Source organism: Podarcis cretensis, assembly GCF_951804945.1.
Source record: "Podarcis cretensis genome assembly, chromosome: 16".
Classification (NCBI taxonomy): domain Eukaryota; kingdom Metazoa; phylum Chordata; class Lepidosauria; order Squamata; family Lacertidae; genus Podarcis; species Podarcis cretensis.
Window position 1 is genome coordinate 7,959,153 of NC_137186.1, and position 26,650 is coordinate 7,985,802.

Sequence of the window (26,650 nt, forward strand, 5' to 3'; positions counted from 1 at the left end):
TTTATGGCCCATGAGACTCTTCCCATGTCATACAGGCTCCCAAACCTAGCCCCTCACCAGCTGTGCTTTGTAGGCTCCTTGGGTGATTAGGCCTGTGTGAGGTGTTTCATTAATTCTCACGATATGACTTACTTGCCCGCCTGGGAGAGATAAAGAATGCTACATATATAGTATGTGTAATACTAGTCTAAAAGGCAAATGTAAAAATTATCATAGCATCATAGAATTGCAGAGAAGAAAGGGATTCTAAAGACCATCTAGTTCAACCGCCTGGAATGCAGGAAGTTTCAGCTGTCCAATACAGGGAGTGAACCTCCAACCTTTCTGTTATCAGCACCATTCTCTAACCAACTGAGCTATTCAGGCATTGTGACTGGGGATGATGGAAGTTGCAGCTCTGCATTGTCCAGAGGGCCAAAGGCTCCACACATCTGTTACACAACGCTCCTCATTTTATATTATGTTGTATCCTTACAGTATGAAGTTAGGCAGAGAAGTGGTACCACAGATGCTCCAAATTTATTTAGGAGGAATTAAGGGTGCAGAAAGGACATGGGTGGCTCTGTGGTCTAAACCACAGAGACTAGGGCTTGCCAATTGGAAGGTCGGCGGTTCGAATTCCCGCGATGGGGTGAGCTCCCATTGCTTGGTCCCAGCTCCTACCAACCTAGCAGCTTGAAAGCACGTCAAAGTGCAAGTAGATAAATAGGTACCGCTCCAACGGGAAGGTAAACGGCATTTTTGTGCGCCGCTCTGATTTTGCCAGAAGTGGCTTAGTCATGCTGGCCTCATGACCCAGAAAAACGGTCTGCGGACAAACGCCAGCTCCCTCGGCCAGTAAAGTGAGATAAATGCGGCAAACCCAGAGTCGTCCGGACTGGACTTAACTGTCAGGAGTCCTTTACCTTTTTAACCTTTTAAGACTGCAGACTGTCCTGTTCCCAGCGGGGGGTGCTGAAATGCAGAACATGAGTCCGGGCTGTGATTTGAACCAAGGCGAACTCGCAATGGGTTGTAGTTGTCTGCAGGCAACCAGGCCCAACAGCTTAGGCTGTTGATCAGCAAATGTCTCTTTCTCTTTTTCTCATGTGCAGCCATAAGACCATGGGTAGGCAAACTAAGGCCCGGGGGCTGGATCCAGCCCAATCATCTTCTAAATCTGGCCTGCAGATGGTCTGGGAATCAGCGTGTTTTTACATGAGTAGAATGTGTCCTTTTATTTAAAATGCATCTCTGGGTTATTTGTGGGGCATAGGAATTCGTTCATTTTTATTTTTCAAAATATAGTCCGGCCCCCCACAAGGTCTGAGGGATAGTGGACAGGCCCCATGCTGAAAAAGTTTGCTGACCCCTGCATAAGACCAAGAAGGGAGGGATGACTCAAGATGGTTGATATACTGAACTGCCCAGTAGAAAGAACTATCAGTTCATCACCCACTTCCAGTAGAGCACTAATAATATCTGCATCATTGCCATGAGTGAAAACCTCAGATGGGAGTTATTTGAGGAGATTGCTTGTTGTGGTTTCCCCTTTCAGCTGCCCCCTCTTAAACTAAATTCCATTTGGAACCTTCTGGAAATGGGCATCAATCTCATAGCAGCCTTATCCAGTCCTTCTCTTGATTCTTTGTGTACAGTGTTCTCTCTTGCTTCCTCTTCTTTTGCAGGTTAAACTTTTCTCCTCAGGTACGCAGGCACTGCTATGTCAAGGTCCCTGTTGAAAGGAATTCTCCTGCATTGGCAGGTTTGCCTTTCCCGTAGCAAAACCTCACAACTTTGGTGGTATCAGGCCTTGGGCAGAATCCTTTAGTCTATCTTCCCTAAATGGGGGTGGGGGTGTAGTGGTGACTCCCGCCCCCCCCCCCATCTCTTTGCTGCGGCAATACCAGGGTTCCCTGTTAAAGGGGTTGTTTTGAGGGGAGGCTTTGGCCGTACACCTAGAGGCTGGTAGGCAGCGGCGGGGGGCAATTCCACCACCCCCCGCCACTGAAAAAAGGACTAGGCCGCGTTTTGCGGCCTACTAGGGCCCGCGCCGCCCTCCTGGGCAGCACGGCCCCTGAGTAGGCCGCTAGGTCGGCCTACCAGCCTTTTGTGATGGCCAGTGGTGGTGCGGACCCCAGCTGCACCACAGCCATGGGCTGCTTGCATTTGGGCGGCGGGGGGGCATCGCTTCCCCCTGCCACATGCCCGGTGCCCCTTCCTACCCAGGCGACCTGCTTGCTTTTACGTTGGGGGTGGCACCGAGCCTACTCACTTTTCTCAGTGTCAGGGGTGGCATTCCCCCCCCCCCACAGCTGCCTGCCAGCCCAGGAGGGCGGTGCGAGCCCTACTAGGCCGCAAAACGAGGCCTAGTCACTTTTTTCAGCAGGGGGGGCGGAATTCCCCCCGCGGGAGGCGTCTGACGACTCGGGAGGGCGGCATGGCCCTGACTAGCCCACAGCCGCAGTCTGCTTGCCTGTTGAGGCTTCTTGTTGAGGTTTGTTGAAGCTGCTGCTGCCGACCCAAGAGGGATGCACAGGCCCCATCTAGGCAACAGGCACTGCCTGCTTACTTTTGCAGCTGGGGGCGTGGGATTGCTACCAACCATTGGTGTTGCTGGCCCAAATGGGTGACGCGGGCCTCAGCTGGGCCTCTAGGCCGGCCCGCTTGTTTTGCCATTCGCAGGGGGCCACATGGTGACCTTTTAGAACTGAATCACACTGGGGAGGGGGTGCCCCGCCGGGCTGCAGGGCAACCCACTTCAGTTTTTCCTTATTGGGGGGGAGCTAAGTCAGCCCCCCCATTCCCCCAAGTTGGTATTCAGGATGTGTGCTAACTGTTTCTATCTTTTGTGGGCATACACAGAGGAGCTCACTGCTGAGAGTGATTCTTCCCAGTCCGTGAGGACGATGTGCAGGAATTACTGCATCAGAACCTGCAGCGTCGCCTGGCTAGGGCTAAGGAGCGCTTAGATAAGTCTAAGTTCCCTCGTTGATGCTCTTGCGAGGGTAGGTGTAGGCATAGCTTACCTGTATCAAGTTCATTAGACAGCTCCTCCAGCCCTGATTCGCGCAGAGCACGTCACAGGAAGAAGAGGTCTTGCAGATCGAGGAAGCATGGGTATAAGTGCAAGAGGAACTCGTCAGATTCTTCGGATCTTTCAGGTACTTGTGATTCCTCCGGTGGCGAGTCAGAAGAACGGTGCAAAGGGTACTGGGTTACTACCCACAAGGCCCCTGGCCTGCCTAGTTGGATTTGGGAACGTTGTACCCTGCACCATCGCCGTGCCTTTGGGGCCAAAGAGCCATGTGGGGAGGATGGGCTTGATGAGAAAGGGAAGGTGCAGGCGTCAAACTTCAAGACCACAGATCAGCCTCCTGGCATCCGGCTTCAAAAGAATATATGCAATCGCATTCTAAATGGGGAATTTGTGGACTTGTTGGCCCTGCTCTCCCTGGCTTATTCTTGTAGTTCCAAGTTTAAGCCTGAATCGCGTCGCAAGAAGGACAAGCCAGTGGATTTTGATAGAACTTTGGACAATTGGCTAACTGCTTTCACCTCTTACATGGGATTGGTTGCCGCTGCTTACCCCGATAGGGCTTGGCACTTGGCTAACTATCTGGGCATTATCTTAAAAGCAAAAAAATGGCAGGGGACTCAGCGGCTTTGGCTTACGATGAGCAGTTCTGTGAGAGGGCTGCTGAAGAACCCACGGCCCGTTGGGACATCAAGGACAATGATCTTTGGTCTGAAGTAGTGGCCCCAAACTTCCAAAAAAGGGCTTTTAGGGAGAAGCCAGTTAAAACCCACTCCAAAGTGCAAAGGGTGGCTATATCAACATGTTGGGAGTTTAATAATGGGTTGTGCAGCAGGGGCCGAAGCCGATTTGACCATGCTTGTGAGCGTTGTGGTGGTCCTCACTCATGGACTAAGTGTTTTCAGGCTAAGCCCCCTTTTCTAGGCCTTGGCAAGTAGCCTTTAGTCTAACATCAAGTTGGGGGGATGCATTCATGCTCCCTCCCCATGCGGCGGCGCTTGCAGGGCCCGTTAAAGGGCACAACCGGGAGTCCCTGGCCCTAGAGTGGCAGCATGTAAGTCAAACTCCCAGGACGAGGTCGGTGGAAGGGCATGCTGTGTAAGTTGGCACTTTGCAGTCCCCTCTCACTGGGCCTCAACTGCCTGCATATCCTCAGCCAGGCGGGCTAAGAGGGTTACCTGCCAAGGAAGGCCTGTGCCAAGTTTCCCACTTCTGAAGTTCAATAACGTTGTGGCCAATTTGAACCCATACTCTGATCTCCTGTGTTATCATTTGGGGAAAGGGGTAGGCACCACAGACAGGGTTTAGCGCGTGTGCAGGCAAACAGAGAGAGCACCCCTTCTTTCCCCTTGATACCCTTGACCAAAGAACGGTGCACTCCTATCTGGGATGGCCATCCTCTTTCACCAAGCATGCAGCTTCAGGCTGTGTGTGGATATTTACACCCCCTCCCATTGCGAGAATCTCCTGATATGATGTTTTCAGAAAGGAGGGTGAGGAAACTGCTCTTTGCTTCTTCCTCTCCTGCCTGACTCTGTGGGGAGTCTGAGTGTTATCTATGTAGAGATTAGATGGCTGAGTGAGAGCTGTAACAGTCATTCAAGCCAGTAGCGGTTCAGATTTACTCCAGTCACCTAGCCCAGTTGGGGCAGATCCAGTTGTTGAGCCCAGTCGTTGGCATCGGCTCAAAGGCGTACTGACAGGGGGGTGTACATGGACCGTTGAGGGAGGGAGGGGACACTTGCCTAGCTAGCCAGATCAGCCAAATCAACCCTGGTGATCAATGGGGCAATGGATGTTGCAACCAGATGCTCCTCACCTCCAAATATATAAAATCATAACTACCTAATACTTATTGCAGTGGTGTTTGCTGCTGCTGAAATAACTAACTAACTATGGCATTATGTTCCCTACATTTCTGATTTATATTATTACATGTGAGGACCCTTTTTTATAATATATATGGAGGCTGTTCTTTTTAGATGTAGGGCTGTAGCCAGCTAAGTTCTACTCAGTGTAGACATACTGGAAATAATGTATCTAAGGTAGACATGCCCCCCATGCCTAGGAGTGAAACCTAGGAATGAGCAAAATAAGTGAAAAATGAACAGAACCAAAAATATAATTGTGATGCAGATAGATAGTGTTTATTGTAGAGGAAAGAGGAGATCATGAAAGCATTTCTTAGGTGAGCGGCTTCAAATAGGTCAACAATCCTTTCAGCCACAAGAGTTAAATGACAAAGTGACAGGTGAATTTATAATTGACACAAGGCAAAGGTACACAGGGGAAGGAAGAGATTCTCAGGGAAGTGGAAGCATCAGAACTCTTGCAGGCCTTAAGGATATTCAGAGTGCTATCAATGAGTGATAGAAAGGAAACAGAAAGGATGCGCTAAAGAGAGACAGAAGGAAAGCTCCAAGAAGCATTGATCAGGGATGTGTAGGCGAGAGTGTCAGAGATGCTGAGCAACATTTTGATCCAATCCATTCTGGTTTGTCTGGATGGTGAAGGCTCAGCATTCCTGACACCATACAATCATAGAATTCTAGAGTTGGATGGGACCACAAGGGCCATCAAGTCCAAACCTCTGCAAGGCAGGAATCTCAACTACAGCATCCATGACAAATGGCCATTAGACGTTGATCCATGGTGTGCCTTTCAGGTACCATTCCCCACCCCCCGTTACTGTGGGGGATCACAATCCCATTCAAAAGAAAGACAAGCTCATCTCCATCTCAGTATAGGAACTGTCACTGGACGAGAAAGGAGATTGTAAGCAAAAGAATTTGGTTGCATCAGTGAAGGCAGCTGCACTGCTGATGAAGGAGCAAGCATGCTAGCCTGAGTTATCTGGGCAGGGCCTGGGGCCGGGGAGAGTCATGCTTGTTCCCAGTTCATCACCAGCATTCTTACAACCGGCAGAAGTGTTCTGTATATTTGCTGCACTAGTACTTCATAAGGTGTGATTATGATAGTGCGTGTCATTACAGCTGTAATCTTCGTAGAACAACTGGTGTGAATCTGGAACAAAATAACATGAAAGTGTTTAAGATGGTGTACACTAATGTATACTCCGATTCTGTTTTAATTACAAATTTTGCATCAATAAATACTATGAGCAATCTTTTCTGAAAGTGGTGCCCAGTTACATCACAGTAAATAGTAAAATTCAGCAAGCAGATAGATTTTTAACAAGGAGATATATAGGCAAAAAACGAAAAAAAACCTCATCCTCCCAACTTTTCCTCCCTTTTTGTGGGGAGAATGAGCTCTTCATTCCTCACACTTCTGTATAGCAACAGCATGAGGCGAGTCAAAACCACAAATTTGAGGAGGGGAGAAACTACAAAACTACAAATTTGAGGAGGGGAGAAGTTCAAAGAGTGACTAGTGACCTTAGGTGATCTTTGGTTACTTTGTTAAAGGCTTAGTCAGATAAAAAAAACTCTCCTGTACAGTCGTACCTTGGAAGTCGAAAGTCCGTTCGACTTCAGAAACATTTAGAAACCAAAGTGCGGCTTCTGATGGGATGCAGGAAGCTCCTGCAGCCAATTGGAAGCCACAGAAGCCACATTGGATGTTCGGCTTCCAAAAATTGTTCGCAAACAGTCACTTCCGGGTTTCTGCCGTTCGGGAACCAAAATGTTTGAGAACTATGCTGTTTGAAAACCAAGGTACGACTGTATTACCCTTAGTATGTGAATAGAGTGAATCCTCATTCCCCATAATGCACTTTGTGTCCCTGGATTAGACAATCCAATCAGGCTAAAACAAATCCATTACACTATTCCAGCTATGTAAGTATTTTCATGTTTCCACTGCGATTCACACCAAATCTATGAGGCAAATGTGAAAGTTTGCAACTTTCTAATTACCCTGTTCCTCAAAATAAAATAAAAAAAATGTCTAGTAGCAGCTTAGAGACCAACTACGTTTGTTCTGGGTATAAGCTTTTGTGTGCATGGACACCTCTTCGGATACTCTGAAACAGAAGTCACCAGACCTTAACAGTGTCTTCGAAAAATTTTACACATCACTTGGGAAGACAGGCAAACTAATATCAGTGTACTGGTCAACAAAAGAAGTTTATAGACTGTCTCAAGGCAAATTTTTAAAAAAATGTAGTATAAACACTGACAACTGGCCTGCGAGCGCTCCAGTTGGAGAACAGCCTTTACCAAAGGGGTCATGGGCTCTGAAGACACTCGAACTCAGGACGCAAGGGAGAAAAGTGCTAAGAGGAAGGTACCCTTGGCAAATCCACACCGTGATCAAATCCTGCCCAGAAACCAATGTCCCCACTGTGTAATGATGTGTGGATCCAGAATTGGCCTCCACAGTCACTTAGGGACTCATTGTTAAAACCATGTTTATGGAAGGTAATCTTACTCGGTTATGAGTTATTAAAAAAGAAGAATGAAGATATATAGGGTGGACATTTCTCAGGAAGGTAGTAGGAGATGGGTGATTGACTCAATGGGTATGGTAAACCTATTGACGACTGTTAATGATGGCAATTAGTCCTACAGGAAAAAACAAGGGATAGTATGCAGATGACAAAAGATAGCTTTAGCTGTTCCTTAAGTTTTCAAAGATCACTGCAGATGGTGACAGCAGTCTCTGTGCCCTTTTCGTATGAAAGCTTTCATTTAAAGACAACTTACCCACAGAAGGAATGGCTGATTAACCGAAATAAAGGGAAGCTGGAAGACTCTTGTGAGGAAGACAGAAATGTCTGGAGCATTTATACCGTTTGCTTTTGGCTTCCACGCCTTGAGTCAGCATTGCTCTTTCCTAATGGGCACTTGGCACAAATGCCTAGAAATCTCACAAACATTTTTCTTTCAATGATTAACCCCATGGGGGAAGAGTGTGACCACATTCAAGAGTTTATATTTCATTATAGATTATTATAGTCCCTGGATGGATCCCTTTGTTGCAAGCACATATCCTTAATGGCTAATGCCACCTTGTCTCAACCCTTACATTATCTGATTATACAAATGAATGCAAATACGGGTCACATCCATTGTTTTCAGATTTCAAAATGCCTAATATTTAAAAACAAAATGTCAAGGTTTCTGGGGTTTTATTTTCAAAAACAATAAGTATTCTCATCTGCAATGTTCCTTGTATTTTTTCTATTTAAGCCATTTTCATTCCAAGTTAGTATTTTTAATCTGCCATTCTGGTTTAATTTAAGGAAAATAATTATTATTTTTATTCCTGCTTTAATTATGTCTTTGTTAGTCTTCCTCTTCTTCCTGTTTATCAGTGCTATCCTCAGGTAATTCCTCTATCCCCCTTTCTGCTCCTGTCACGAGCATGCCTTCTCCTAATTCTTATATTAAATTTTTCATGTGAAATTTCTGTGCTTCAGATATATCCCTGCATCATTGCTGTAGTGGTTATAGGGGTTGCTCGTGCGTAAGTTGCCGCCGCTCCTGGCTAGGTAGCCTGGTTAAACCCTTTCTGTCTGGACAGCCCTTCACTTCGTGGCTGTTTCAGTCGCTAGCAGAATCCGTCAGTGGGCATTTCTTGAACCTCTTCCAGCAAAGAAGTTGTTTGACGCCAAGTCTCCGCCTACTCTCCCTGCGCAGGGTGGGTGTGGGCAGCAGAGGACCCGTGCTCTCCCCGCTGGTCTCCAGCGAAGAGTCCTGGAGCCCCCTCGCCGATTCCCCCATCTGCCCCCCTTTATCCCTGGTGTTACGCTGATTTCCTTCCCCAGCCGATGAGCTGCCTCTCTCCCTGCTGGGCCCTTCTCCAGCTTCGCTTTGGAGCCTTGCCTCTGCCTCTAGCTCCGATGGCAGTTCCCTGACAGTTGTTTCTTGTTTTTATATGTAAAAGAGACTCCTTTCAGGAACTCCGATGTATATGGAATTTGCTTATTTCTCAGAGCATCTGTCAAAAAATTGGAATTAGCTTGGGTTTTTTAGAAGTTGGACAGGAATTTCTTTTAGAATCATTTTATTTTCCTCCCCTATCTGTAATCTATTCTGATACTCTGTTTGTATTATTTGGTCTCTGATTTGGCGTAAATTAAAAATTACCAGACAGTCTCCTGGTAACTTTTTTTCATCTTTGCAAAGCTTGATTTAATTCAGAAGATTTAATCAATCGAGTTTTCCATCAGTTCTTCCTGTACCTCTATCTAATTAAGCAACTCCTTAATCAATTTGGACCTTATATCTTCCTCTGGTTCTTCTGAAATTCAACTAAGACAGAGAATCATTTCCTTCTGACACATTTCCAAAACTGCAATTGCATCTCAGGCTGCTTCCTGGGAGACACTAGCCTCCGCCACCTCCTCTTTAATTTTTCCTGGCCTTTTCTCAATTCCAACCCTTCTGTCTGAACCCTCTTTGTTTTTCTTCCTCTAATCCCTAATCCCTTTTAGCTCCTGTACTGATAGTCCCCGTGCCGTAGTGTTCCCATCCACATTGTCATTGCTGACACAACTCAGATTCCTTTTGTGGGTTGACTCTTTTTCCTCCTCCTCTTCCACTTTCCCTCACAAATGTCCCCCTAATTATCTCTAAGCCATCCTGGGGTTTTGTTTTTTGCCTGTATACCTTCATGATGCCCCGGTCCCCCCAAAAAGTTCTTCCCAGGATCCAGCCAGAATGCTCTAAAATGCTGCCCTTACTTACAATATCATCATCCTTATTTACTACACTTCTGGCTCCCTCTCCTCAGCTGTGTGTAGTGTCTCAGCTGCTGAGCAAAGCGGGGAGTGACAGCAAACGTCAGAACCTCTTCACAGTCATGTTGCAAATCTTTGAAATACATGTTTAAGGACCCTCTGATGTTGTACTGTAAGGTCTGATGGCGCTGAGAGAGGCTGGCTAAACGCGAAATGATGGTCACATAGAGAACTGGCATTTTTCACTTTCTCTGGGGTGCATTGGATATTTCCCTAGCAATGTTCTAGGTCTGCAGGAGAGGTAGAGAGGTGGAAAGAGCACGCCTTCTTTTCACTTTATTTCTATTCAAATATTGTATGCAATGGACCAAAGAACAGTGCACTCCTATCTGGGATGGCCATCCTCTTTCACCAAGCATGCAGCTGCGGGTGTGTGTGTTTGTGTGTGTGTGTGTGGATATTTTCACCCCCTCCCATTGCGATAATCTCCTGATATGATGTTTTCAGAAAGGAGGGGGAGGAAACTGCTCTTCGCTTCTTCCTCTCCTGCCTCACTCTGTGTTATCTATGTAACAATCTATGTAACAATCTATGATTGTTATCTATGTAGAGATTAGATGGCTGAGTGAGAGCTGTAACACTCATTCAAGCCAGTAGCACTTCAGTTTTAGCTTGCAGTATCTATTAGAAATGAAAGAAGTTATGCTTCGCAGCTTTCTTCCATCTTTTTTATACTCTGCTGAGTTTGGTGCTCACAACTCACAGTTGTGGGTTCAGTTCACTTAGACGTGCTTTCCAGGAGTCAAAGAAAACTTTCCTTTACACTTGTTTGCCTTGACTAGCATTTTCTATTTGCAGACCATTCACGCAGTTTGGAGTTATCCATGATCATTGATTTCAATAGGTCTCCTCTGATTCTGAGTCTACTTCTTGTTCTCAGTCTGTCTCAGGAGATAATGGAAGAGTGCGTCTTTGGGGGTGAAGTCAAACCATTGTAGAGTTACAGTGCCTTCTGTGACCGTAGAAACCAATATGGGAGATACATGTTTTGTGGCAGCTGGGGCAGATGAAGGCGTCTGGTTGTGCTGATGCTTGTGTACCATGGTGTTTTTTTCTTTCTGCGCTTCTCCAGCTGGTCATTCCTCCTCCAAGTACACACTGAATCAAGCAGACATAGGCAGGTCAGCGGTTTATGAGTTAGATATAACTCACTAGATGCATTTTTTTTTAATGGGTACAAATTTAGTTCCCATTGTCCTCATTAAGGAGAATGGAAGCTAAGGGGCTTCCGGTGTGTTGTGGGTTCCGGAAACATAGACAATGAACACAAACCACCACCTTAAACAACAACAACAAATTAATGAAAGACACATCAGTGTTGATCTGACTGGAGTAGAATTAGCTACTGCCAAGGACTATAATATCTGAAATGAGAGGGTGCAAAAGGTTATAATATAGTTTGTTGTTGTTTAGTCGTTTATTGGTGTCCATCTTCTGCCCCAAGTTGTTAATACTGGCAGTATTTTGGTCTACCTTAGTTGATTGTTCAGCAACTTGTTTACTTATACCTTCCAATCTTTCATAAATTCTATTTAACACTGAAGTAAAGTCCCCTTCTGAAGCCATTCCTTTAAATGAAAGCTTTCATACGAAAAGCGCGCATAGGCATTCTGTGACTCCGGAGTAGATTCGCTAGGGATCGTGTTTTGAAAACTTTGTTGTTGTTTAGTCGTTTAGTCGTGTCCGACTCTTCGTAACCCCATGGACCAGAGTACGCCAGGCACTCCTGTCTTCCACTGCCTCCCGCAGTTTGCTCAAACTCATGCTGGTAGCTTTGAGAACACTGTCCAACCATCTTGTCCTCTGTCGTCCCCTTCTCCTTGTGCCCTCCATCTTTCCCAACATCAGGGTCTTTTCCAGGGAGTCTTCTCTTCTCATGAGGTGGCCAAAGTATGGGAGCCTCAGCTTCACGATCTGTCCTTCCAGTGAGCACTCAGGGCTGATTTCCTTCAGAATGGAGAGGTTTGATCTTCTTGCAGTCCATGGGACTCTCAAGAGTCTCCTCCAGCACCATAATTCAAAAGCATCAATTCTTCAGCGATCAGCCTTCTTTATGGTCCAGCTCTCACTTCCATACATCACTACTGGGAAAACCATAGCTTTTACTATACGGACCTTTGTTGGCAAGGTGATGTCTCTACTTTTTAAGATGCTGTCTAGGTTTGTCATTGCTTTCCACCCAAGAAGCAGGCGTCTCTTAATTTCATGGCTGCTTATACCATCTGCAGTGATCATGGAGGCCAAGAAAGTAAAATCTCTCACTGCCTCCATTTCTTCTCCCTCTATTTGCCAGGAGGTGATGGGACCAGTGGCCATGATCTTCGTTTTTTTGATGTTGAGCTTCAGACCATATTTTGCGCTCTCCTCTTTCACCCTCAATAAAAGGTTCTTTAATTCCTCCTCACTTTCTGCCATCAAGGTTGTGTCATCTGCATATCTGAGGTTGTTGATATTTCTTCCGGCAATCTTAATTCCGGCTAGGGATTCATCCAGCCCAGCCTTTCGCATGATGAATTCTGTATATAAGTTAAATAAGCAGGGAGACAAAATACAGCCTTGTCGTACTCCTTTCCCAATTTTGAACCAATCAGTTGTTCCATATCCAGTTCTAACTGTAGCTTCTTGTCCCACATAGAGATTTCTCAGGAGACAGATGAGGTGATCAGGCACTCCCATTTCTTTAAGAACTTGCCATAGTTTGCTGTGGTCGACACAGTCAAAGGCTTTTGCATAGTCAATGAAGCAGAAGTAGATGTCTTTCTGGAACTCTCTAGCTTTCTCCATAATCCAGCGCATGTTTGCAATTTGGTCTCTGGTTCCTCTGCCTCTTCTAAATCCAGCTTGCGCTTCTGGGAGTTCTCGGTCCACATACTGCTCGAACCTTCCTTGTAGAATTTTAAGCATAACCTTGCTAGCGTGTGAAATGAGTGCAATTGTGCGGTAGTTGGAGCATTCTTTAGCACTGCCCTTCTTTGGGATTGGGATGTAGACTGATCTTCTCCAATCCTCTGGCCACTGCTGAATTTTCCAAACTTGCTGGCATATTGAGTGTAGCACCTTAACAGCATCATCTTTTAAAATTTTAAATAGTTCAGCTGGAATACCATCACTTCCATTGGCCTTGTTATTTGCAGTGCTTTCTAAGGCCCATTTGACTTCACTCTCCAGGATGTCTGGCTCAAGGTCAGCAACCCCACTACCTGGGGTGTGCGAGACATCCATATCTTTCTGGTATAATTCCTCTGTGTATTCTTGCCACCTCTTCTTGATGTCTTCTGCTTCTGTTAGGTCCTTACCACTTTTGTCCTTTATTATGGTAATCTTTGAATGAAATGTTCCTTTCATATCTCCAATTTTCTTGAACAGATCTCTGGTTCTTCCCATTCTGTTGTTTTCCTCTATTTATTTGCATTGCTCGTTTAAGAAGGCCTTCCTATCTCTCCTTGCTTTTTTTTTTTTTTTTTTTTGGAAATCTGCATTCAATTTCCTGTATCCTTCTCTTTCTCCCTCACATTTTGCTTGCCTTCTCTCCCCCGCTATTTGTAAGGCCTCATTGGACAGCCACTTTGATTTCTTGCATTTCCTTTTCATTGGGATGGTTTTTGTTGCTGCCTCCTGTTTAATGTTGTAAGCCTCCATCCATAGTTCTTCAGGCACTCTGTCCAACAAATCTAAATCCTTAAACCTGTTCCTCACTTCCACTGTGTATTTATAAGGGATTTGATTTAGATTGTATCTTACCGGCCCAGTGGTTTTCCCCTACTTTCTTCAGTTTAAACTTGAATTTTGCTATAAGAAGCTGATGATCTGAGCCACAGTCAGCTCCAGGTCTTGTTTTTGCTGACTGTATTGAGTTTCTCCATCTTTGGCTGCAGAGAATATAATCAATCTGATTTCGATGCTGCCCATCTGGTGATGTCCACGTGTAGAGTCGTCTCTTGTGTTGTTGGAAAAGCGTGTTTGTGATGACCAGCTTGTTCTCTGGACAGAACTCTATTAGCCTTTGCCCTGCTTCATTTTGCTCTCCAAGGCCAAATTTGCCAGTTGTTCCTTTTATCTCTTGATTCCCTACTTTAGCATTCCAATCCCCTATAATGGTCAGCCATGTGGTGTTATAGAAGGACAGAACTTTGTTTTTATATGCAACAACAGCAGCAAAGGATCCTTATTGCAAAGTATTGGAATACATCAGACCTACCCACTCTGGAAGAATGGCAGATGAAGATGGCAGACTACATGGGACTCGCAGAGATGACGGGCAGAATCCGAGACCAGGAGAAAGAGACAGTGGAAGAAGATTGGAAGAAATTTAAGGACTATCTTAACAAACATTACAAGATTAAAGAATGTTAGATTGACATGGACTTAAAAACATTGTGGTTTTCAGAGACATTAGAGTAAGAAAAGGAATGGAATTTGTAAAAAATTTTGGGGAAATAAGGGAATGGAGTTGCTGATGGGATAATGAAACTAGAATACAAAATGGTGAGGTATGAGGAAGTCGGGGAAATTAGGTTGAGAAAATAAGTTTTAAAATTATACTTGTTGTCTTTTGTTTGTGTTTGTTTTTTATTGTAGTTGTTTTGTTTTTGTATGCTTTTATTGGAAATTTTAATAAATATTATTTTTTAAAAAATATAATGAGAAGAACATCCTTCTTTGGTGTCACTTCTATAAGGTGTTGTAAGTCTTCATAGAATTGGTCAATTTCAGTTTCTTCCGCACCAGTAGTTGGTGCATAGACTTGGATTACTGTTATGTTAAAAGGTCTGCCTTGGATTCGTATCGAGATCATTCTATCATTTTTGAGATTGCATCCCAGTACTGCTTTTGCCACTCTTTTGTTGACTATGAGGGCCACTCCATTTCTATTGTGGGTTTCTTGCCCACAGTAGTAGATATGATGGTCATCCGAAATGAATTTGCCCATTCTCATCCATTTTAGTTCAGTGATGCCCAGTATGTCAATATTTATTCTTGCCATTTCATTTTTGACCACATCCAACTTACCCAGGATCATGGTTCTTACATTCCAGGTTCCTATGCAATATTTTTCTTTACAGCATTGGACTTTCCTTTCGCTTCCAGGCATGTCCGCAACTGAACATCCTTTTGGCTTTATCCCAGCCACTTCATCAGCTCTGGATCTACTTGTACTTGTCCTTCACTCTTCCCCAGTAGCATGTTGGACGCCTTCCGACCTGAGGGGATCATCTTCCAGCGTCATAACTTTTATATGCCTGCTGTCTTTGTCCATGGAGTTTTCTTGGCAGGGATACTGGAGTGGCTTGCCAGTTCCTCCTCCAAGTGGATCACGTTTGGTCAAAACTCTCCACTATGACCTGTTCATCTTGGGTGCCATGCTCGGCATAGTTCATAGCTTCTCTGAGTTCTTCAAGCCCCTTTGCCACGGCGAGGCAGTGATCCATGAAGGAGATAATATAGTAACCCTATAATAATATGAGGAGACCCTATAATATGCTTGCAGCCTTAGAAAATAACACAGGTCAATGTAGCTTTGATATGTGCAGCAAAGGTGATACTCAGCTGTGATTCAGACATGACTTCCTTTTTCTAAGAAACTGTATAAAAGCACATGGCACAGGACACCAATCTCATCAGAATCAAGCACCTTCTCTCTGTCTTTTGCTACTGCTCTTGGTAAGTACTTTTCATTCATTCTAATTCTGTATGTGTGGGTGAAATAATGAAATCGCTAGCCACGATGGCTATTCTCTGCCCCCGTGGTTGGAAGCTGAATGCTTCTGAATGCCAATCGCTGAAATCCTCAAGAGGGGAGAGTTGCTCTCATGCTCTGGTTCTGCTTTTGGGTTTTCCTGAAGATGCATCTAGCTAGTTGGTAATTGTGAGAACAGGATGTTCAGCCATTTGCTGACCCAGCACGTTTTTCTTATGTTCCTAAATATCAGATTTTGAGTCCAGTGGTGTAAGCCACATCCTAGTAAGGGGTGGGGGAATCTGTTCATTTTGGTTTCCTCTCAGATTCTCTCTCCTCTCTCTGTATGTCTCTCTCTCTCTCCCTCACCTTCCCAGTAACTTTAGTTCCTCACAGTTTCATACAACTGGCCTGACCTAGCAGGCCCCTTTTATGTCCATCCGTGTTTTGTTTCAGAATGTAAAAATTAGGTAAAATTGCCTTTATTTGCAAACTGAAACACATTTATTTCTCCATCCCTCGCTGAGAGTAGTTCTGGTTCTGCATACCCTCCAAAATTTCTTCTATGAAAATAGGGACATCCAGTGCTTTCTTTCTGGAAAAATAGGTGCCAGTACTCACCATGAAGTTGTTACAGTAAGAGCCACAATTTTTAACGAGAGAGAGAGAGAGAGAGAGAGAGAGAGAGAGAGGTGCCAGTACTACGTACCCTTGAGTATCCTCGGGGGGGGGGAGCACTGGGGACATCTATTATCTATTATTTGCAAACTGAAACACATTTATTTCTCCATCCCTCGCTGAGAGTAGTTCTGGTTCTGCATACCCTCCAAAATTTCTTCTATGAAAATAGGGACATCCAGTGCTTTCTTTCTGGAAAAATAGGTGCCAGTACTCACCATGAAGTTGTTACAGTAAGAGCCACAATTTTTAACGAGAGAGAGAGAGAGAGAGAGAGAGAGAGAGAGAGAGAGAGAGGTGCCAGTACTACGTACCCTTGAATATCCTTGGGGGGGGGGGGGAGCACTGGGGACATCTATTACCATAATAGTAATAATTTTACTATCTAAATCCTACTTGTCTGACTGGGTTTGCCCAGCCCCTCTAGAAGGATACAAATATATACAAAAGCATAATAAAACATTAAACATTTTAAGAAAGCGTCCCCATACAGGGATGCCTTCAGATGCCTTTGTCTTGGGGGCTAATATAACTCCATAGCCTCCAACATTTCTTGATGAAAATAGGGACATCCTAAGGAAAAGCGGGACATCAGAAACAAGGATGGTTTCTGTACATCCGGGACTGTCTCTGGAAAAAAGGGACACCTGCATGGTCTGCACATGTTTGCAAGCTAGTTGCCCCAAAACAGGAAGAGGAAAGGGTATGGTTGACTCGCATCCACAAAGATGGGTACCAGCTCTTGGTCCATCTTGGTCAGCACTGTAAATAGGGATGGACAGTAACTCTCCAGGTTTTCAGGCAGGAGACTCTCCCAGCCCTACCAGGACATGCCAGGGATTGAACTTGTGACCTTTGTGCAAGGAAGATGCTCTACCACTGAGCTATGGCCTGTCCCTCTTTATTATCTGATTATTTGCTGTGGTCACCTTTTTTTCCTTCCTGCACCCTACATAACTTAGATATTGCATCATTCTATGCCATTTGTAAAGTGTCTTTTGTAAGAGATACCTAATGAGTCAGGAGAAGTGTCCACTAAATGCAGTGTCCACTAAACATCGTGGACTTCAACTCAGATCATTCTGAGACTTTGGCAACATTAGCTGGGGCTGGTGAGAGTTGCATGCCAACAACATCTAGAGGACACCATGTTGGTCACTCCTAATATAGGGCATCTCATCCACAAAGGCAGGTACCAGCTCTTCCACAAAGCACTAGCCTCTGTAATTTCCCTTTTAACATGGCCTCTCCCCTCTGCTTCAACGTCCCCCATTGTTGGACAAGTGCTCCTTCAGCATCCCCTTCCTCAGCTGATTTCTTCCACTAACTCTTGCCTGTCACTTGTCATTTCAGACCCAGCTCCATCACTCCAAGATGTCTTGCCAGCCCTGCTGCGTCTCATCCTGTGCCCCATCTTGTGTCAGCTACCCGGTCGGTGGTTTGGGCTCACTGTGTTCACCTTGTGAGGGCTTGTCATCCTACAGGGGCGGAGTGTCATCGAGTAGCCTCGGTATAACATCTGGAGCCAATGTTGGCTGCCTCAATCAGTTACCACCATGTGAAGTAGACATCCAGCCGCCTCCCATGTGTGTGGTAATCCCAGGAGCAATCCTTGCCGCCACTTGCGAGCCAGTTAGAGTGGGGGGATACACCGCCTGCGGTGGGGGCTCCGGCGGAAGCTCATACGGCCGCTTGGGTCTGTGCCAACCCCGTGGAATTGCCAAGGTGTGCGGTTCTCCCTGTTAAGATCAAAGTCAATCTCCACAACAACAGAAGAATTTGAAAAGAAAATGTTACCTGGAAACTCCTAATACGCCATCATGGCTGCTGCTGATGTCATAGGCCTGGGTGTCATCAGTGCTGAGCCCCCTCAATCCACAACTCTGACAACTGGATCTGTGGTTGCTCAGCATTCCTGATGCTTGTGTCCATCTCTATGCTAGATTGTAGATCTGCTGCTTTGACTTTTCAGCTTTTCCTCCTGCGCTTGACTTTAATTAACTCAAAGTACAAAACAAAAAGCTCCAAAGGCATTAAGTAATATCTCCTTCTTTGGTTCTCTGTATGTTCAACTATTCTCAAGGATGCCCAAGTTTTTTGATGCCTCAACTGTCCTGCTAAACTCATGCCAATCGCTTTGTGCTGTTATCTTTCAGAGTAAAATATTTTTGTTCCCTTTGACATTTGCTCACCAGGCAAGTGTTTTCACACGTTGCTTTTTTCATTCATTAAAGCTTACCTGCCTGCATTTGAAAGAGAAAAAAACCCTGTTGTGTTTGCTTCTCATTGGGTTTTGGGGAGGAGGACCTTTTTTAGGTCTGCACTGAATATCCATCTCATTCAGTAGCTGATGGATGCCCCAGAGAAACTGCTGGGCAAGGTGTATGACCATCAACCATCCCTATCTGTGTCTGTCACCCGATACTTAGATGTATACTTCTCTATGTATGTGTAGCTTCTGATTTTCTTAGATATAGTATAGGGGAAAGAAATTCAAGTGTAATGATCAAACATGACCCTCTGGACTTCTCTTTATGGCCCATGAGACTCTTCCCATGTCATACAGGCTCCCAAACCTAGCCCCTCATCAGCTGTGCTTTGTAGGCTCCTTGGGTGATTAGGCCTGTGTGGGGTGTTCCATTAATTCTGACGATACGACTTACCTGCCAGCCTGGGAGAGATAAAGAATGCTACATATATAGTATGTGTAATACTAGTATAAAGGCAAATGTAAAAATTATCATAGCATCATAGAATTGCAGAGTAGAAAGGGATTCTAAGGACCATCTAGTTCAACCGCCTGGAATGCAGGAAGTTTCAGCTGTCCAATATGGGGAGTAAACCTCCAACCTTTCTGTTATCAGCACCATTCTCTAACCAACTGAGCTATTCAGCCATTGTGACTGGGGATGATGGAAGTTGCAGCTCTGCATTATCCAGAGGGCCAAAGGCTCCACACATCTCTTACACAACGCTCCTCATTTTATATTATGTTGTATCCTTACAGTATGAAGTTAGGCAGAGAAGTGGTACCACAGATGCTCCAAATTTATTTAGGAGGAATTAAGGGTGCAGATGAATCCCTAGCCGGAATTAAGATTGCCGGAAGAAATATCAACAACCTCAGATATGCAGATGACACAACCTTGATGGCAGAAAGTGAGGAGGAATTAAAGAACCTTTTATTGAGGGTGAAAGAGGAGAGTGCAAAATATGGTCTGAAGCTCAACATCAAAAAAACGAAGATCATGGCTACTGGTCCCATCACCTCCTGGCAAATAGAAGGGGAAGAAATGGAGGCAGTGAGAGATTTTACTTTCTTGGGCTCCATGATCACTGCAGATGGTGACAGCAGCCACGAAATTAAAAGACGCCTGCTTCTTGGGAGAAGGGCAATGACAGGCCTAGACAGCATCTTGAGAAGTAGAGACATAACCTTGCCAACAAAGGTCCGTATAGTTAAAGCTATGGTTTTCCCAGTAGTGATGTATGGAAGTGAGAGCTGGACCATAAAGAAGACTGATCGCCGAAGAATTGATGCTTTTGAATTATGGTGCTGAAGGAGACTCTTGAGAGTCCCATGGACTGCAAGAAGATCAAACCTCTCCATTCTGAAGGAAATCAGCCCTGAGTGCTCACTGGAAGGACAGATTGTGAAGCTGAGGCTCCAATACTTTGGCCACCTCATGAGAAGAGAAGACTCCCTGGAGAAGACCCTGATGTTGGGAAAGATGGAGGGCACAAGGAGAAGGGGGCGACAGAGGATGAGATGGTTGGATAGTGTCTTCGAGGTTACCAGCATGAGTCTGACCAAGCTGCGGGGGGCAGTGGAGGACAGGAGTGCCTGGCGTTCTCTGGTCCATGGGGTCACGAAGAGTCGGACACGACTAAACGACTAAACAACAACAACAAAGGGTGCAGAAGGGACATGGGTGGCTCTGTGGTCTAAACCACAGAGACTAGGGCTTGCCAATTGGAAGGTTGGCGGTTCGAATCCCCGCGATGGGGTGAGCTCCCATTGCTTGGTCCCAGCTCCTACCAACCTAGCAGCTTGAAAGCACGTCAAAGTGCAAGTAGATAAATAGGTACCGCTCCAACGGGAAGGTAAACGGCATTTTTGTGCGCCGCTCTGATTTTGCCAGAAGTGGCTTAGTCATGCTGGCCTCATGACCCAGAAAAACGGTCTGCGGACAAACGCCAGCTCCCTCGGCCAGTAAAGTGAGATGAATGCGGCAAACCCAGAGTCGTCCGGACTGGACTTAACTGTCAGGAGTCCTTTACCTTTTTAACCTTTTAAGACTGCAAACTGTCCTGTTCCCAGCGGGGGGTGCTGAAATGCAGAACATGAGTCCGGGCTGTGATTTGAACCAAGGCGAACTCTCAATGGGTTGTAGTTGTCTGCAGGCAACCAGGCCCAACAGCTTAGGCTGTTGATCAGCAAATGTCTCTTTCTCTTTTTCTCATGTGCAGCCATAAGACCATGGGTAGGCAAACTAAGGCCCGGGGGCTACATCCAGCCCAATCATCTTCTAAATCTGGCCTGCAGATGGTCCGGGAATCAGCGTGTTTTTACATGAGTAGAATGTGTCCTTTTATTTAAAATGCATCTCTGGGTTATTTGTGGGGCATAGGAATTCGTTCATTATTATTTTTCAAAATAGAGTCCGGCCCCCCCACAAGGTCTGAGGGATAGTGGACAGGCCCCATGCTGAAAAAGTTTGCTGACCCCTGCATAAGACCAAGAAGGGAGGGATGACTCAAGATGGTTGATATACTGAACTGCCCAGTAGAAAGAACTATCAGTTCATCACCCACTTCCAGTAGAGCACTAATAATATCTGCATCATTGCCATGAGTGAAAACCTCAGATGGGAGTTATTTGAGGAGATGGTTTGTTGTGGTTTCCCCTTTCAGCTGCCCCCTCTTAAACTAAATTCCATTTGGAACCTTCTGGAAATGGGCATCAATCTCATAGCAGCCTTATCCAGTCCTTCTCTTGATTCTTTGTGTACAGTGTTCTCTCTTGCTTCCTCTTCTTTTGCAGGTTAAACTTTTCTCCTCAGGTACGCAGGCACTGCTATGTCAAGGTCCCTGTTGAAAGGAATTCTCCTGCATTGGCAGGTTTGCCTTTCCCGTAGCAAAACCTCACAACTTTGGTGGTATCAGGCCTTGGGCAGAATCCTTTAGTCTATCTTCCCTAAATGGGGGTGGGGGTGTAGTGGTGACTCCCGCCCCCCCCATCTCTTTGCTGCGGCAATACCAGGGTTCCCTGTTAAAGGGGTTGTTTTGAGGGGAGGCTTTGGCCGTACACCTAGAGGCTGGTAGGCAGCGGCGGGGGGCAATTCCACCACCCCCCGCCACTGAAAAAAGGACTAGGCCGCGTTTTGCGGCCTACTAGGGCCCGCGCCGCCCTCCTGGGCAGCACGGCCCCTGAATAGGCCGCTAGGTCGGCCTACCAGCCTTTTGTGATGGCCAGTGGTGGTGCGGACACCAGCTGCGCCACAGCCATGGGCTGCTTGCATTTGGGCGGCGGAGGGGCATCGCTTCCCCCCGCCACATGCCCGGTGCCCCTTCCTACCCAGGCGGGTGGAGCGGGGCTCCAGCAAGGCCGCAGCCGCGACCTGCTTGCTTTTACGTGGGGGGTGGCACCGAGCCTAATCACTTTTCTCAGTGTCGGGGGTGGCATCCCCCCCCCACAGCTGCCTGCCGGCCCAGGAGGGCGGTGCGAGCCCTACTAGGCCGCAAAACGAGGCCTAGTCCCGTTTTTCAGCGGGGGGGCGGAATTCCCCCCGCGGGAGGCGTCTGACGACTCGGGAGGGCAGCATGGGCCTGACTAGCCCACAGCCGCAGTCTGCTTGCCTGTTGAGGCTTCTTGTTGAGGTTTGTTGAAGCTGCTGCTGCCGACCCAAGCGGGATGCACAGGCCCCATCTAGGCAACAGGCACTGCCTGCTTACCTTTGCAGCTGGGGGCATGGGATTGCTACCAACCATTGGTGTTGCTGGCCCAAATGGGTGATGCGGGCCTCAGCTGGGCCTCTAGGCCGGCCCGCTTGTTTTGCCATTCGCAGGGGGCCACATGGTGACCTTTTAGAACTGAATCACACTGGGGAGGGGGTGCCCCGCCGGGCTGCAGGGCAACCCACTTCAGTTTTTCCTTATTGGGGGGGAGCTAAGTCAGCCCCCCCATTCCCCCAAGTTGGTATTCATGATGTGTGCTAACTGTTTCTATCTTTTGTGGGCATACACAGAGGAGCTCACTGCTGAGAGTGATTCTTCCCAGTCCGTGAGGACGATGTGCAGGAATTACTGCATCAGAACCTGCAGCGTCGCCTGGCTAGGGCTAAGGAGCGCTTAGATAAGTCTAAGTTCCCTCGTTGATGCTCTTGCGAGGGTAGGCGTAGGCATAGCTCACCTGTTTCAAGTTCATCAGACAGCTCCTCCAGCCCTGATTCGCGCAGAGCACGTCACAGGAAGAAGAGGTCTTGCAGATCGAGGAAGCATGGGTATAAGTGCAAGAGGAACTCGTCAGATTCTTCGGATCTTTCAGGTACGTGTGATTCCTCCGGTGGCGAGTCAGAAGAATGGTGCAAAGGGTACTGGGTTACTACCCACAAGGCCCCTGGCCTGCCTAGTTGGATTTGGGAACGTTGCACCCTGCACCATCGCCGTGCCTTTGGGGCCAAAGAGCCATGTGGGGAGGATGGGCTTGATGAGAAAGGGAAGGTGCAGGCGTCAAACTTCAAGACCACAGATCAGCCTCCTGGCATCCGGCTTAAAAAGAATATATGCAATCGCATTCTAAATGGGGAATTTGTGGACTTGTTGGCCCTGCTCTCCCTGGCTTATTCTTGTAGTTCCAAGTTTAAGCCTGAATCGTGTCGCAAGAAGGACAAGCCAGTGGATATTGATAGAACTTTGGACAATTGGCTAACTGCTTTCACCTCTTACATGGGATTGGTTGCCGCTGCTTACCCCGATAGGGCTTGGCACTTGGCTAACTATCTGGGCATTATCTTAAAAGCAAAAAAATGGCAGGGGACGCAGCGGCTTTGGCTTACGATGAGCAGTTCTGTGAGAGGGCTGCTGAAGAACCCACGGCCCGTTGGGACATCAAGGACAATGATCTTTGGTCTGAAGTAGTGGCCCCAAACTTCCAAAAAAGGGCTTTTGGGGAGAAGCCAGTTAAAACCCCCTCCAAAGTGCAAAGGGTGGCTATATCAACATGTTGGGAGTTTAATAATGGGTTGTGCAGCAGGGACCGAAGCCGATTTGACCATGCTTGTTAGCGTTGTGGTGGTCCTCACTCATGGACTAAGTGTTTTCAGGCTAAGCCCCCTTTTCTAGGCCTTGGCAAGTAGCCTTTAGTCTAACATCAAATTGGGGGGATGCATTCATGCTCCCTCCCCATGCGGCGGCGCTTGCAGAGCCCATTAAAGGGCACAACCGGGAGTCCCTGGCCCTAGAGTGGCAGCATGTAGGTCAAACTCCCAGGACGAGGTCGGTGGAAGGGCATGCTGTGTAAGTTGGCACTTTGCAGTCCCCTCTCACTGGGCCTCAACTGCCTGCATATCCTCAGCCAGGCGGGCTGAGAGGGTTACCTGCCAAGGAAGGCCTGTGCCAAGTTTCCCACTTCTGAAGTTCAATAACGGTGTGGCCCATTTGAACCCATACTCTGATCTCCTGTGTTATCATTTGGGGAAAGGGGTAGGCACCACAGACAGGGTTTAGCGCGTGTGCAGGCAAACAGAGAGAGCACCCCTTCTTTCCCCTTGATACCCTTGACCAAAGAACGGTGCACTCCTATCTGGGATGGCCATCCTCTTTCACCAAGCATGCAGCTTCAGGGTGTGTGTGGATATTTTCACCCCCTCCCATTGCGAGAATCTCCTGATATGATGTTTTCAGAAAGGAGGGGGAGGAAACTGCTCTTTGCTTCTTCCTCTCCTGCCTGACTCTGTGGGGAGTCTGAGTGTTATCTATGTAGAGATTAGATGGCTGAGTGAGAGCTGTAACAGTCATTCAAGCCAGTAGCGGTTCAGATTTACTCCAGTCACCTAGCCCAGTTGGGGCAGATCCAGTTGTTGAGCCCAGTCGTTGGCATCGGCTCAAAGGCGTACTGACAGGGGGGTGTACATGGACCGTTGAGGGAGGGAGGGGACACTTGCCTAGCTAGCCAGATCAGCCAAATCAACCCTGGTGATCAATGGGGCAATGGATGTTGCAGCCAGATGCTCCTCACCTCCAAAGATATAAAATCATAACTACCTAATACTTATTGCAGTGGTGTTTGCTGCTTCTGAAATAACTAACTAACTATGGCATTATGTTCCCTACATTTCTGATTTATATTATTACATGTGAGGACCCTTTTTTATAATATATATGGAGGCTGTTCTTTTTAGATGTAGGGCTGTAGCCAGCTAAGTTCTACTCAGTGTAGACTTATTGGAAATAATGTATCTAAGGTAGACATGCCCCCCATGTTTAGGAGTGAAACCTAAAGGTAAAGGTAAAGGTACCCCTGCCCGTACGGGCCAGTCTTGACAGACTCTGGGGTTGTGCGCCCATCTCACTTAAGAGGCCAGGGGCCAGCGCTGTCCAGAGACACTTCCGGGTCACGTGGCCAGCGTGACATCGCTGCTCTGGCAAGCCAGAGCCGCACACGGAAACGCCGTTTACCTTCCCGCTGGTAAGCGGTCCCTATTTATCTACTTGCACCCGGAGGTGCTTTCGAACTGCTAGGTTGGCAGGCGCTGGGACCGAGCAGCGGGAGCGCACCCCACCGCAGGGATTCGAACCGCCGACCTTTCGATCGGCAAGTTCTAGGCGCTGAGGCTTTAACCCACAGCGCCACCTGCGTCCCATAGGAGTGAAACCTAGGAATGAGTAAAAGAAATGAAAAATGAACAGAACCACAAATATAATTATGATGCAGATAGATAGTGTTTATTGTAGAGGAAAGAGGAGATCATGAAAGCATTTCTTAGGTGAGCGGCTTCAAATACGTCAACAATCCTTTCAGCCACAAAAGAGTTAAATGACAAAGTGTCAGATGAATTTATAATTGATACAAGGCAAAGGTACGCAGGGGAAGGAAGAGATTCTCAGGGAACTGGAGGCATCAGAACTCTTGCAGGCCTCATGCATATTCAGAGTGCCATCAATGAGTGATAGAAAGGAAACAGAAAGGATGCGCTAAAAAGAGATAGAAGGAAAGCGCAAAGAAGCATTGATCAGGGATGTGTAGGCGAGAGTGTCAGAGATGCTGAGCAACCTTTTGATCCAATCCATTCTGGTTTGTCTGGATGGTGAAGGCTCAGCATTCCTGACACCATACAATCATAGAATTCTAGAGTTGGATGGGACCACAAGGGCCATCAAGTCCAAACCTATGCAAGGCAGGAATCTCAACTACAGCATCCATGAAAAATGGCCATTAGACGTTGATCCATGGTGTGCCTTTCAGGTACCATTCCCCACCCCACCCCTTTCCTGTGGGGGATCAAAATCCCATTCAAAAGAGAGACAAGCTCATCTTCGTCTCAGTATAGGAACTTTCGCTGGGCGAGAAGGGAGATTGTAAGCAAAAGAATTTGGTTGCCTCAGCGAATAGATATGATTGCTTGAACAGATATGTGTATTATCAAAATGGGTGTCATTTCAGCTGTAGTCATCGTAGAATAACTGGTTTGAATCTGGAAAAAAATAACATGAAAGTGTTTAAGATGGCGTACACTAATGTCTACTCGGATTCTGTTTTAATTACAAATTTTGCATCAATAAATACTAGGAGCAATCTTTTCTGAAAGTGGTGTCCAATTACATCACAGTAAATAGTAAAATTTAGCAAGCAGATAGATTTTAAGCAAGGAGATATACAGGCAAAAAAACAAAAACAACCCTCATCCTCCCAACTTTTCCTCCCTTTTTGTGGGGAGAATGAGGTCTTCGTTGCTCACACTCCTGTATAGCAACAGCATGAGGCGAGTCAAAACTACAAATTTGAGGAGGGGAATATACAAGTTCAAAGAGTGACTAGTGACCTTACGTGGTCTTTGGTTACTTTGTTAAAGGCTTAGTCAGATAAAAAAAACTCTCCTGTACAGTCGTACCTCGGAAGTCGAACAGAATCCATTCCGGAAGTCCGTTCGACTTCAGAAACATTCAGAAACCAAAGCGCGGCTTCTGATGGAATGCAGGAAGCTCCTTCAGCCGATCAGAAGCCACAGAAGCCCCATTGGATGTTCGGCTTCCAAAAATAGTTCGCAAACTGGGATAGTCACTTCCGGTTTTGCGGCATTCTGGAACCAAAACGTTTGAAAACTATGCTGTTTGAAAACCAAGGTACGACTGTATTACCCTTGGTATGTGAATAGAGTGAATCCTCATTCCTCATAATGCACTTTGTGTCCCTGGATTAGACAATCCACTCAGGCTAAAACAAATCCATTACAATATTCCAGCTTTGTAAGTATTTTCATGTTTCCACTGCAATTCACACCAAATCTATGAGGCAAATGTGAAAGCTTGCAACTTTCTAATTACCATGTGCCTCAAAAATAAAATAAAAAAA

The 26,650-nt window shown here is 46.4% G+C and overlaps 2 long non-coding RNA genes across 3 annotated transcripts in view; both read left to right on the forward strand.

Moving 5' to 3' along the window:
• LOC307205857 overlaps nucleotides 1-26,650 on the forward strand; it is a 135,341-nt gene that overhangs the window by 16,173 nt on the left and 92,518 nt on the right. The window contains exon 1 of one of the 2 annotated variants that reach the window (XR_013834124.1): nucleotides 22,461-22,624. The exons of the other annotated variant lie outside the window; for it this stretch is intronic. This is a non-coding gene — a long non-coding RNA (uncharacterized lncRNA). Of the gene's footprint in view, nucleotides 1-22,460; nucleotides 22,625-26,650 lie in introns of those variants that run through there. 2 annotated transcript variants of the gene reach the window in all.
• Nucleotides 15,195-18,271, forward strand: LOC307205395. Its single transcript, XR_013833998.1, has 2 exons — nucleotides 15,195-15,383; nucleotides 17,431-18,271. It is a non-coding gene; the product is annotated as an uncharacterized lncRNA (long non-coding RNA).